Source organism: Octopus bimaculoides, chromosome 8 (genome assembly GCF_001194135.2).
Source record: "Octopus bimaculoides isolate UCB-OBI-ISO-001 chromosome 8, ASM119413v2, whole genome shotgun sequence".
Classification (NCBI taxonomy): domain Eukaryota; kingdom Metazoa; phylum Mollusca; class Cephalopoda; order Octopoda; family Octopodidae; genus Octopus; species Octopus bimaculoides.
The window spans coordinates 50,666,601-50,680,773 of record NC_068988.1 but is presented as its reverse complement, the minus strand read 5'-3'; the positions used below and the strand labels follow the sequence as shown (position 1 = coordinate 50,680,773).

Sequence of the window (14,173 nt, the reverse complement as noted above, 5' to 3'; positions counted from 1 at the left end):
ATCACTGACGCAACCCGAAATCCACCATAGATAGTTCATATCTTCAACGAAATTTTACTTTGCCTAAGATAAAATTCGTCTGCTTCACTTTTCCTTGGATCAGTGTTTACTATCACTGTTTTAGTCTACACAGCTCTATCTAGGTACAATGAGCTAACCACCAAGAAACAAAAAGAAACATTGTGCAATAGACCAGAACTGTGTTCTCTTGCTGTCCTCAATTTATATCATAGTGCAATAGACCAGAGCAGTGGTGGGAGTTGATTGAAGTAAAGGAGTACATATTTAAAGCTAGATAATTAGATGCCACGGAACTAGGTCACCAAATGAAAGCATATTACAAGAAAACGAGACATAGTTGTTTTTATTTTCAGTTATGAAAATTATTTATTAAGTCACATTTGTAAGAACATTTCGGACTCAGATAGTCAGTGAGTAAATGTAGTTTTTTAGAAAATGTCTGGAAAAATAGCGGAAAATAGTGTCTCATCCACTGTTGACAGATGTTCTTAGTGATACCCATTAGTGAACGGTTAAGCAAAAAATAATCCTTAAAGGATGAACACCATTATTCATAATGAACTGCTTAGCTATAAATTCCGAGATTGTGCACTTTCTTCGACTGCTGTCCCCTAAAACTTTAGAAAAACGAAAAGAAAATCATTAAAATATTATTTTAATATGGACTCCTTCAAATTAGAACATATAAAGATAATACCAAGGCTCGAAAAAGAATTATGCACGTCCTCTCATGAACACACACATACACGCGCGCGCGCGCGCGCACACGCACACACGCACACGCACACGCACACACGCACACGCACACGCACACGCACACACACACACTCTCTCTCTCTCTCTCTCTCTCTCTCTCTCACAGATATTGCGTCTACCAAATCCACAAACCTACAGTGTAACAGATATGTAAAGAAACATTAGTATGCAAACTATGCATTAAATCTAACATACTTCGGTCCCAATTCCTCTTCTACAAACCATAATAAACTAGAAAAGGAACAAAAATAATGCACTTCGCATATTCATAGGTCACTCACAAACCACCTACACAAAGAAACAAAACAACTGAAATCGAAAGGATTTGTCTTTTAAAACTCCAAGTTCCAATCTTAACAGTTTCCGGCATATATACAATCATTACAAACACCGAGAAAAATTTAAAACACCATGGAGCAACATGTGACGTAGGTAGAGTGTTTGCCACGGCAGCTCTAAGGTTTGCGACCTACACGGACTTAATACAGTAATCCCAAAAGTGCCGTCCCCACAAAAGCGTTGCCCGGAGCGGACAACGTCCACCATCTGGCTACGCTGCCAAGGACAACAGAGAGCTCATCCACATTGTTACTCGACCAGCTGTAGATTGCAAGTAGATTTCTTTAAAATGATACCCAACCGTCTCATAAGCGAAGACATTAAATAATGTCTTGGGTAACCTGCACTTAGGAAAAAAATTTCATCAGGGATGCTGGATAAAAAAATAACATAGTGCTGTAGACTCACAAAAACATCCTTTAAACAAAATATCCCTCTTCGCCTAATCCCTCGTGGCAACAAAAGAACATACACATCAAAAATAATAGAATCTACAGGCGCAAAGAAGCCTCTCAAAGCAACAAGCGAACTTCTATGTCATCACTGTACCTGCTAGCAATAGCAGCCATATCTACTTCAAAGAACGCGCAAATGTCTATAAAAAGGAAGGATTCATATCGTTTCTAGAACTACATTCTGTATCTGAAATTAAGACGGATGATCATAGCTGGAGTGGCTTTGATCATAATCCTTTCAATCGGAGTTAATACGGAGCTAAATAATAATAGGCATGCAGATACAGAGTGAATATCGGAGATAGTGCAACATCTTCATACTGTCACTCTGCATCCATACGATTAACCAGTGTATCTCTTGAAACGTGGAGGCGCAATGGCCCAGTGGTTAGGGCAGCGGACACGCGGTCATAGGATCACGGTTTCGATTCCCAGACCGGGCGTTGTGAGTGTTTATTGAGCGAAAACACCTAAAGCTTCACGAGGCTCCGGCAGGGGATGGTGGTGAACCCTGCTGTACTCTTCCACCACAACTTTCTCTCACTCTTACTTCCTGTTTCTGTTGTGCCTGTAATTCAAAGGGTCAGCCTTGTCACACTGTGTCACGCTGAATATCCCCGAGAAATACGTTAAGGGTACACGTATCTGTGGAGTGCTCAGCCACTTGCACGTTAATTTCACGAGCAGGTTGTTCCATTGGTCAGATCAATTGGAACCCTCGACGTCGTAAGCGACGGAGTGCCAACTACTACTCTTAAAACGTGCCGTATAGTAAGTAGATCATGTGGATTGCACCTAATCATTCGATCAACTTCCTTCGCATCTTATATGTATTGCATTGTTCATTCTAATCTAACATGGTGCTACACAGCAACAACAGTATCTTGCTCGCCAAACTGTTCGGCACGATATTCTCTATGTAGCATGCAAATGGGAAAAGCATTTTGAAAAATCATTTAGCAACAGTTTATAAAATGTAAATGAAACAATAACAGAACCGCTAAATCAAGAATCATATTAAGAAAAGACATCCCTCCCTAGTCAACTTAGTCTCATGCATCTGCCTTTTTTTTTTTTTTGCTGCTCGTCAGTGGTAAGTTTTTTTCGGGTTATTCTTTATAGCTTAGTAATCGGAGATATTTTCAATAAAAATCCACGCACGAAGCAGATTTGAATGCATAATCTTTGCGTTGGTTATCAAATGCCTTAAGTTTACACAAAATTTCGCTTTTGTACTTGGTAGTGAAGAGTTGAACAAAGTAAAAAATTTTCTGAGAAAATCGTATCACTTCATTTTAAATAAAATATATCACATCGCTTCAGCGTGAATGTTAAATATACAGAATCTACTGCCATAATTATCTGAACAAACCAGTTCCCTGTAACAAAGATACTGTGGAGTATGTGGTTCCCGTATTTTTTCTTATTATTTTTGAAATATTATTCATCAGTTATTAGATATATACATTTTATCAGATCATCAATAAACACCATATTAATAGCAAAGAAGTACGTAAAACTGTAAACATAGGGAGGTGAAATGGAGTGTTCTGATTTCAGAATCAAATTCTAAACTGGGACTAAATCTGAACTCTAAATACTTACATCATGTTGTTCTCAATGATAGCCGTCTCTGTCTGAAGTTAGAAGCAAGAAAATTTCACTTGTTTCAAATTATGGAACATGACCAGTAATTTTGGGGAAAATAGCAAGTCGATTACATTGACCCCAGTGTTCAACTGGTACTTATTTTAACGACTTCAAAAGGATAAAAGGCAAAGTCGACCTCGGTGATATTTGAACTCAGAACGTAAAAACGGACGAAATACCGGTGAGCATTTTTTCCCCCGGTGCGGTAACGATTCTGCCAGCTTGCTGTCTTTCGGAAGATGTTCTAATATTCATATCAATACATCGACAGACAAGATTCATTTGAATATACAAAAGGGGCAACATTGGTTTCATACAAAAGCATGTTTTAGCTTTTTGAACAAAACCAAAGACATATGCACCATATGTGCGTGTATGTGCGGGTGGTGTAGGGGTTTTAGAGGTCGAACATGTGAACCTAACCTCCGCGCGTTTTCTCCTGGTTTTATTTTCTTTTTATCTCCTTTCATCTCTTCCATCTTTTCTCTGTTTCTCCTGGACTTTCTTCTAATATCCTAAAAGGGTCCCTGTCCGAAACGTCATAACTTTTACTCTTCATAGTCTTCCATTTGTATCAACCTAATGATATCAACTGTGAACATCCGACCCACCAGGCTACGCGTCTTCTTCACAAAATTAATATATTAAGAAACTCAAACACTCCATTCGTATGTAAAACGACAGGTAAGTTCATGCTAATTTTAATGCATGGTACATTAAGTGTGTTAAGAGTAACTTATCTATAACGACACCGCTAATCTATTTAATTTATAAATGAAGCTCGCTTTGCAACTATGTGGTTTCAGGTTCATTCCCACGAGGTGGCACATTGAGCATGTAGTTTCGAGTCGACTAATGTCTTGTGAGTGAATTAGGTAAACAGAAACTGTGTAGAAATCCGTAGTATATATACACACACACACGTGTGTGTGTGTGTGTGTGTGTGTGTGTGAGTGAGAGAGAGAGAGAGAGAGAGAGTGTGTGTGTGAGTGCGTGTGTGTGTGCGTGAGTGTGCGCGTGCGTGCATGTTCAGGGTTGTCTCTTGTATTTGCCAGGAGAAAAAATGAAATTGACATTTATCATGAACTAGCATCATTTATTCTTAAAGCATATTTCTTATTAGCTTTTTAATGCACCATGTATTAAATATATTGAGTTCAAATTTTGGCACAAGGCTAGCAATTTCGAGGGAGCAGGTAAGTCGATTAAATCGACCCCAGTGTTCACCTAGAACTAATTTTATCGACCCCGAAACGATGAAAGGTAAAGTCGAACTCAGAACAAGACGGATGAAATCCCGCTAAGCATTTTGTCCGGCGTGCTAATGATCCTGCCTGCTCGCCGCCTTATGTAGTAAGTATATTAACATTAATTTTCTTTTTGTGGTAAAAGACTATGTTTAATGCTGAAAGGTCATTCACTTCTTTTCTAATGTGTTAAATTTTCGTATTTATTTGCTAAAATTCATGTAGAAAACATTACAACTATACGATATAGTGCAGGCTGTGGTAAGACGTTTGCTTCACAACTACATGGTTCCAAGCTCAGTCCCACTGTGAGGTACCTTGGGTAAGTATCTTCTATTATGGCCCCAGGCCAACCAAAACTTTTTGAGTGGATTTCGTAGACGGGAACTGAAAGAAGCCTGTCGTATATATCTATGTATGTATGTATGTATGAATATATTTTTTTATATCTATATATCTGTGTTCGTGTTTGTCCCCCAGCACCAATTTACAAGCGGTGTTGGTTTGTTTGCATCCCCGTAACATTGCGGTCCGGCAATAAGAGGCCGAAAGAGCCGACAGAATAAGTACCAGATTTACAAACAAACAAAAAAAAAAAGAAATGGAATCGATTTTTTCGACTAGCCTCAGTGATCGAAACAAGTAAAAGATAAAAGAAAAGTCTGCGATAACTGGATGAGATGAGAAACAAATAGTCCCATGGTTAAGATGCCAGTCTATTGCCGGTAATGTTTTCCTGCAACTACAATTCAGTTCAACACTTCAGACTAACGAATCGCGGCTCGATTCCACTGTGAAACCACTGCTGCTACTTACAGGGTGGATCATAACCGTTTTGTGAGATCTTTTCCCATCTGATTGAAGTTAGCTGTTGAGTGGAATATACCTAGGTGATTACCTCATTGTTCTGACGATTTGACACGATTTGCTGACTTCGCAAACTTTCCAACACCTCTTAGATTCAATCTTAAGTTGCCTGAACTACATTGTAGCTATCTCGGAATAAAACATAATAATATTTCTAGGACCACTTGAATAAGGTTAGTAATTTCACTTAGTATACTCACAATTTTAACCATGGCGGGTGTAACGTCTTCTGACTGCAAAGATAGAAACAAAATAACATTTTATGTCACTGTAATGATCAGTATCAATGTATAAGCGTTTTTTTTTTTTTTTTTTTCAGTTTATTTCCCTTACTATGGATGTTCTGCTCACACCACATTTTAATCAGTGGTCTTTCTGGGACTTTATTTCACTATCTTGTTGTTCTAACCACTAGTTCACTTGCTCAAGGTCATTTTAAGACATTAAATTATTAGACTAAAACATTTGTTTCCTTAATTGTTACTATGTCTGATCCGCACTAAGTTTTTTGATATTTTATCTTTTAATTTCATATTTTTATACTGATTCCTTTTAAAGTTTTTTTATTGAGACTTAAGGTTTGTTATTTTAAATTTTGTAAGGTGGGCATTTGGAAAAAGACTTTTTAGTGGATTAATTCGTATTTCGTATTAGTTCCAGCAAAAATATTTGTATTTACTGTAAAATACATCATTATATTCGTAGTTAATTATTAATTATAGATTACAAATAAGCTATCTTCATTATACTAAATTATACTTTATAAATACATTCATTTTATTTATTAATTAATGATAATAATAATGATAATAATAGTATATGAATAATTTTACTTAATGACATATTGTGATCAAAAACATTTATTTCCAAGTACGTGTTTCTGTTTTGGTTTTTTTTAAATAGCTAATTTATTTATAAATGTTTAAACTTTTACTTACAAAATTATTTTACTTCGATAAACTAAGTAATTTAGTATTTGTTCTAGAAATTATTTATGTATGAATAAGTAGATTACAACAATTAATATATTCAATTATATATTTTTGAATAATTGTAAATAGGTGTATTAAACATTCAAAAGTTTATCTCTAGTTTACAGTGTCGGAGAAATGAAATGCGCTGTTTTATTTTTTCGGTCGAACAGATTATAATATAATCACATGATTTTGATATTTATGGTATATAATTGTGTTACATCAGGAAAGCAAATTCTAGATAAGCTGTATTTGTCCACTGGCCTGTTCCAGGTATGATTGTCTATAAAGACAGCCAGTAGATTTCTTAAACTAGAAAGTTGTGCGAAGTGAACCAGACATACGTCAATTATATCATTAACTATAATAAGTATGAAATCAATTTCTAATATTTAGAAAAGGGATTGTCGCAGAGAGATGGGTAAAAACTACTTCCGGCACTAAGTTACATCCATCTACGTTGCCGAATGTTCACATTTGGCTACGGCTGACTTTTCCTTAGATCGTACCAGGGTAGATAAAATAAAGTACCAGTCAAGTATTAAAATTTCCCAGTTAAAATAAGATTATAGATTTTCATACTTACATTGTCTACGCGAATATCTTCTCAAGTAAACTCTTCCTATATGGTATAAAACAAGAACAATAATTTCCAATTAGATCATTATTTTCAGTTTATTCTCGAGGGTAGGATTAAAATATGAAATTCGTGAAGCGGAAATATTCATAGATTCAAATTTCGGTGATAAGTGTCAATTTGAAAGAAATTAAATTACTACATTCAAAATACGAACACAAGCTGAAGGTCTTATATGTAAATAGCTGAATTTTTTTCCTCGATTCCGTTCTGAATTTCAATCACAATTTGTTTCAATTTTTCGATTTAATTCGAGTTAAAATTTACACGTGATTTTGAGTCTAAGATAACACACTCATATTCCGCTTTTCAAATTTCAAACGTACAAAATGTTTTTTTTTTTAAGTACTAAAAACTGAACAGGAAATATTCTATTTAAAATATTTTGGATTATGTTAAATAACCTAATATGATTACAGTAGATAGTTACTCCTTGAGATCAAATTTCACCGATGTCAATGCTGAACTTCGTTCTTCCGGAATGGATAAGACAACTGTGCCATTCAAGTACTGAAGTCGATTCAATAAACTTTTCTCTCCCGTCAAAAAAAGATTGAATTTATACCAATTTTAGAGATTAATTTAATGTAACCACACATTAACTAACTCTTCGCAGATAAAATGTAATTCTAGATTGGTATACTTACGATATTTATTCCAAGGTTTCCTATAGTGTCCATCTGTATATTATAAAACAAAGTGAAATATATTAAGAAGAAAATAATTATTTTCGGTATATTATTTTCATTTTATTCTGGGAGATAGAACTAAATTATGAGATTTGGTCAACTGATATTTTTGCAGATGAAATTTTGTGAGAAGAGTCGGTTTGAAAGAATTTTAAATATTGAACTTAAGGTACGAAATCTGGAAGTCAGTACTTAAACAATTAAAATTATTTTTTCGATTCCATTCCAAAATTCAATTAATCTTTTAATTTTTCAAATGTATTCTATTTGCCATTCATTCATGATTTTGAAACAAATTTCAAACAGGCGAAAATAAAATACAAAAATTTCTTTTAAAACTGTTGGAAATACAATACTTTGTTTGAGATCATTTGAATTTCATCAAGTAATCGAGGTAGAAAAACTATGATTACGAAATAGTGCATGACATTCAACGTCTCAGCCGCCGAAATTATGTAGGACATCTTGGAATGAATATTAACAGGATTCTCTATTCTCACACAGTAAAGTCACCGACAAATGTCAATGTAAAATAGGGCAGTAAAAGCAGTAGAAAGATCTAATTTAATTGTATGGACCCACTAACGCTCAATTGTATTATCGAGAGCATGGTAACCTACTAAGTGGTCTATGCATTTTAAGAGTCTCGTTAGTAGATTGACATGTGTTGCGAATAACGAGAATCAAAGAGCAGTGGACAAAATAACTTTTAGTATTTCGAAACCCACCAAAGATGGCTTTGCTTTTCCTTCATACAGATTCTATGAAATAAAAACAAACCAAGTATTGTAGCTAATTGATACGCAATACATTTCCCCCAAAAATGTGAGGCTTTGTGCATATGTTAGAAATAAATTTTGGAAAAAGGTGAGAGATTTAGGGGCAATTTTACGTTTGATTTAATCGATCTAGTGCTAGATCGGTTCTAATGTTATCAAACCCAGAAGATGAAAGGCAAACAAGAAATCAGTGGAATTTGAAGACAAAGTTAATGGCATAAGGAAGAAATGTTGAATATGTAATCAGCTTTCTGCAGCTATGCCACTCTGTCATGCAAATGTTAGTAATAGAATTAATTTCTTCTTATACGAGCACAAAAGCGTTGTATTAAATGGGAAAGAAAAAGTAGCGTAGGGTGCTTAACTTATCCCCAAAAACTGTCAAAAACGCAAGTGAAATGACTTCAATCATCCCGCAGTTTTTGAGTTCATAATATTTTATCTATGTGTCTGGGGGTGGGACTCTGCAAGAATGGTGAGATCAATGCAGGTGATGTTCAGCTTGAACATGTGTGCATCTACAAGTGCCGGAAAATATGCTTAGGAAGAGAACTGCAGAAGGTTGCCAGCAGAAGAAAATATTGATAGAAGTTCATCTAGTAGAATGTGGTACGCAACTAGGTGATCCATAGCAACGAAGGCAGTTATCGCATTAATAGAAACTGCAGAGAGAGTACACTGCATATTTGTAGTTTATTGGCTGTATTGCATCGTACACACTTCATAAACATGCAGAACGAATAGTTCCTTATCGAAATTTATTTGGTTTATTTATACATCTATGCTAAAGTAATATATAATATTTATATACGCAAAACTATAATCATAACCGTATTTTGTAGCTCAAAAGTTTCATATGCTGCTTTTATAAAAGCGATAATTATATGCGTTCACTTGTGCTGAAATCTGCATTCACTGTGTGTGTGTGTGTGTGTGTGTGTGTGTGTGTGTGTGTGTGTGTGTGTGTGTGTGTACGTGCGTGTATGTGTGTAAAATTTATCACCTATTGAAATATTTTGTTGCAGCTTAATAAATAATTCTATAGAGGCGAAGAATAAAAAAGGTCGTTAGAATGTTGGACAAAATATTGTCCAGTAATTATATATCAGCTTTTCTGCTTTGCGATCAAATTGCGCTGACGTCATTTCTGGTTCTCAACTTTCCCGAACAGATAAAATATAGTTCCAGCCAAGTACGGACGTTGATTCAATATACTATACCCTCCCTTATACAAAAATTAGTTTTTTAAAAGTGTCAGATATCAATACATAGAAATATCACATATTAGATCCTGTAGTAAAAATGTTATTCTAGATGTACTTACGATGTCCTTGCCAGTGTCTGCCATGATGTCTATCTGTATATTATAAAACAAAGCAAAATATATTTAGAAGAAAAGGATTCCCTATCAGGACATTATTTTTAGTTTATTCTGGATTATAGGACTAAAAATATGAAATACATTTAGTAAATATTTTCACATACCGAATTTTTAGTTCATTTGTAAGAAATGAATATACAGAACTTAAAATGCGAACAGAAAACAAAAGTCAATATTTAATCAACTGAAATTATTTATTCTATTAATTCCATTTTGAATTTCAATTTTATTTTTTAAAGTTTTCGACTGAATTCGATTTCATATTCTCTAGTGACTTCCTTTTAAAACGATACATTCATATTCTGAATTTCGAATTTCAAACGGACGTAAAAAATTATGAACAAATGATTGCTCAAAATAAATAAACAGAAAAAAGTTAACAGTTCAGAATATATTGGATTACGCCAAATATAAGGGGTACTTTAATTATATCAGCGGTTGGTTATAATGAATTTAACTATTGATAGTCAACGTATATACAATTTAAGATGTAAGATGATGGCTTTAGAAGTATCAACAAATTTTAATCAAATTTAATTTTATAATTATTCTCAACTTGTTTTTTTTTTTGTGTGTTTCGGGTTATTAAAGGTACCGGACATACTTAAATAACATAAAAGATTTATTGCTAAAGGATTAATGAACTTATTTATACATTTATGTTAAAGTGTGTGTAATATTAAGATACTTACGCAACAATATTTAGATAGAGTCATAACCGTTTCTTTTTTTCAGCTCTGCTATTTCATGTTATAGCATGGAAGCAATTATATGCGTTCAAACTTAAAAATAACATTTACACTTAACAATATCTGTATATATTAAGTTTATCACCCATTGAGGGATCTTATTGTACCTTAATACAAATAGCTATTAAGAAGGCGTTATTGCTGAATCATTAGAACGTCATATAAAATCCTTTATAGAATATAAGTAGCTATACCTACTTTGTCCTAAGTTGAAATTCTTCTATGTCAATGTTAGCTTTCTTTCTTCCGGAGGGAATAAGTTAAAGTGCTAGCCTAGTACTGAGTTCGATTCAATGTACTTTATTCTCTCATCGAAAATATCTAGTCCTGTACAAATGTCAGAAGTTAATATAGAAAGTGTGGAGGCGCAATGGCCCAGTGGTTAGGGCAGCGGACTCGCGGTCATAGGATCGCGGTTTCGATTCCCAGACCGGGCGTTGTGAGTGTTTATTGAGCGAAAACACCTAAAGCTCCACGAGGCTCCGGCAGGGGATGGTGGCGAACCCTGCTGTACTCTTTCACCACAACTTTCTGTCACTCTTACTTCCTGTTTCTGTTGTGCCCGTAATTCAAAGGGTCAGCCTTGTCACACTGTGTCACGCTGAATATCCCCGAGAACTACGTTAAGGGTACACGTGTCTGTGGAGTGCTCAGCCACTTCCACGTTAATTTCACGAGTAGGCTGTTCCGTTGATCGGATCAACTGGAACCCTCGACGTCGTAAGCGACGGAGTGCCAACTAACTGATATAGAAAGTTACACATTGACTTTTCTCGATTAAAATATAATTCTAGGTTTGTTTTACTTACGATTCCCATGCCAATCAACATCATGATGTCTACCTATATATTAGAAAACAAAGCGGAAATATCTTTAGAAGGATATTATTTTCAGTTTAAAATACAAGTTTCATCAAGCTAATATTTTTATAAACCAAATTTTGTCTGGTAAGAGTTAATTGAAGACATGAATATATAGAATTTAAAATATAAGCATTAATCGAGAACAGATATTTAAACAACTGAAATTATTGATTTTTCCGTTCCATTCCTAATTTCAGCAACAATCTTTATAACTTTTTCAATTGAATTCGATTTCACATTTTCTTGTGAATTTGATTTAAGTCAAAACACAAAATTTAAATATGCAAACGGACCATAAATGAAGAAAAATAAATAAATAAATAATAAATAAATAAATAAATAAATAAGAATTTTTTTTAATATTTAGAATAAATAAATAACCAGAAAATATTCCGTTTAGAATATTTTTGATGATGTCAAATAATCAATACAGAACTATTTTTTTATCACAACCAACGAAATAATGTAGATGTGGAGGCGTGCTATCAAGATTATTAATAGAATACTCGGTCCTCATAATGTTAAATTATCTTGTAGATGTAAAATAGTACATTTAGAATTACAGAAAAGACAGATTTGACTTGATTATACGAGCTTACGGGAGCTCCATAGTGCATTCAGTAATATGTTAAGTGATATATGTGCAGAATCACAGGATAGTAAACGAGATAATTAATGGTATTTTGAGACCGGCCACTACTTTCTTGTGTTTATTTCCTGTCTTTTTTCTTGTATTATTTTGTTAATATATCTGCGAAATATATATACTCTACCATATTCCCTGTTTCTTCCCTCAGTTAACTGAGATGATACAATGTAATGATAATACAGTAGGTACAATTATATAAAGAAAACACTTCGGGACAGCTAATCAAAATCATAAAGAAAACGTACTGGAAGACAGTCGAGTGAACAATTTTAGCTTTATTTATTTATTCATTTATTTATTTATTGATAAGATTGAAAGTTGTTGGTACATCTTCAGAAATCTTTACACTTTCCATTCAATGTTATGAAATACCAACGATAAATTCTGAGATTCTTGAACTAATATCCTGTTTCGTTGAAGCCATATATTAATCTGATTAATTATATCTGAAGGACAGCTTCTTCAGCATTATATATTTTCAGTACGCCGACTTATACTTTACTCTTTCACCAAAGCTTGTAAATTCTTGTCTTTGATCTAGTTCGTTATTTAGCATTAAGCATGAGGATTTGTAAATTTAAAATATGCTGATAGATTTTGAAAGTTTCGACAGAATTTAGCAGTAATTAAATTTCATAACTATTCATAGCTTGAGATTTCTTCTATTTTTGCCTTGCTTTTAAGTGTGTGTTATCGTACATACTTCATAAACATGCAATACGAACGAAGCTTTACCGAAAAGCTATTTAACTCATTTACACATACTTAATTTAATGATAATCTCTCGATCCAAGGAAGACGGTTCTGTAATTTCTTGCTCAACACCTTATACAGAGGATTTGTTTATAATGATCAAATGCTTGTGCTGCACATAAGCTCACGTACTCCATTAAACTGATTTTGCCTTTACAGATGCGCGGTGTGCCACACGTCAAGTGCCGAAGTGATAGTATACACATATATACTGAAATATATATATCTAATCCTTAAATAAGGGAAAATATTCGCATAAAACTTTACCAGAATTTTACAGCTAAGCTATTTCATATGAAGGTAAGATGACTTTGTGAAAACTATATACGTTCAGACAAAAAGCTGAAGTCTGCATGTATGCATGTATGTATGTATGTTTTTATGTATGCAAGTATACCTGTATATATGTATGTATGAAGTTTATCATCCATTGAAGTATTAGGATAGTAAATGATAGATTAGAAAGATCGTTAGAGCGTCGGACAAAATACTTTGCAGTAGTAAGTTGCAGCCTTATAATTTCTGAGATCAAATCCCGAAGATGTCAGATTTAGCTTTCATCCTTTAAGAGTGGATAAAACAAAGTACCAGTCAAGTGCTGAGATCGATTCAATATACCATACCCTCTTGTCAATGATATGTAGCTCTGTACCAATGTTACAAATCAATATATAGAGTTATCGCATATCAATTTTTCGGTAAAAAGATTATTCTAAATTTGTATACTTACGATGCCAACGCCTGCTACCGTAGTCATGATCTTTATCTGTATATTATAAAATAAGATGAAATGCATTGAGAACATTAACTCCGAATGAGAATTTGTTTTTGTTTGTTTTGTTTTTGTTGTTTTGTGTATTTTCTTTTCTCTTTTTGGTTTTGTTCTTTCTTTCAAGGTCGGGGAGTAAAATCTGAACTTCACACAATTGATAATTTTTATGATATGAGTTATATTTGGTGACTGGAAAACTTCTATTTGTAAGAAACTCCGAACTCAAATCGAAAAACAATATTTAAAATCTAAAAGAACTCTTTGTTAGCTTCCATACCGAATTTCAATTACAATATTTTTCGATTCAGATTTCATTTTAATTTCTCATTCACTCACGATTTCAATTTTAAGAAACAATTCTCATTTCCCCATTTCAATTTACAAATGATGGAAATAATGATGGAAAACAATAATAATGATAATAATAATAATAATAATAATAATAATAATAATAATAATAATAATAATAATTATTATTATTATTATTATTATTATTATTATGATAATAACAATAATAATAATAATGATGATGATAATAATAGTAATTATATATATATATATATATATATATATATATATATATATATATATA

General features: G+C 33.4%; 1 long non-coding RNA gene across 1 annotated transcript; it reads right to left on the bottom strand.

Moving 5' to 3' along the window:
• Positions 1–357: 357 nt before the first annotated feature.
• LOC106881900 (uncharacterized) lies at positions 358–13,575 on the bottom strand. The gene is made up of 7 exons (XR_001410917.2): positions 13,540–13,575; positions 11,354–11,386; positions 9,739–9,771; positions 7,594–7,626; positions 6,896–6,931; positions 5,536–5,568; positions 358–638 (listed from the first exon to the last, which is right to left on the bottom strand). It is a non-coding gene; the product is annotated as an uncharacterized LOC106881900 (long non-coding RNA).
• Positions 13,576–14,173: the final 598 nt, after the last annotated feature.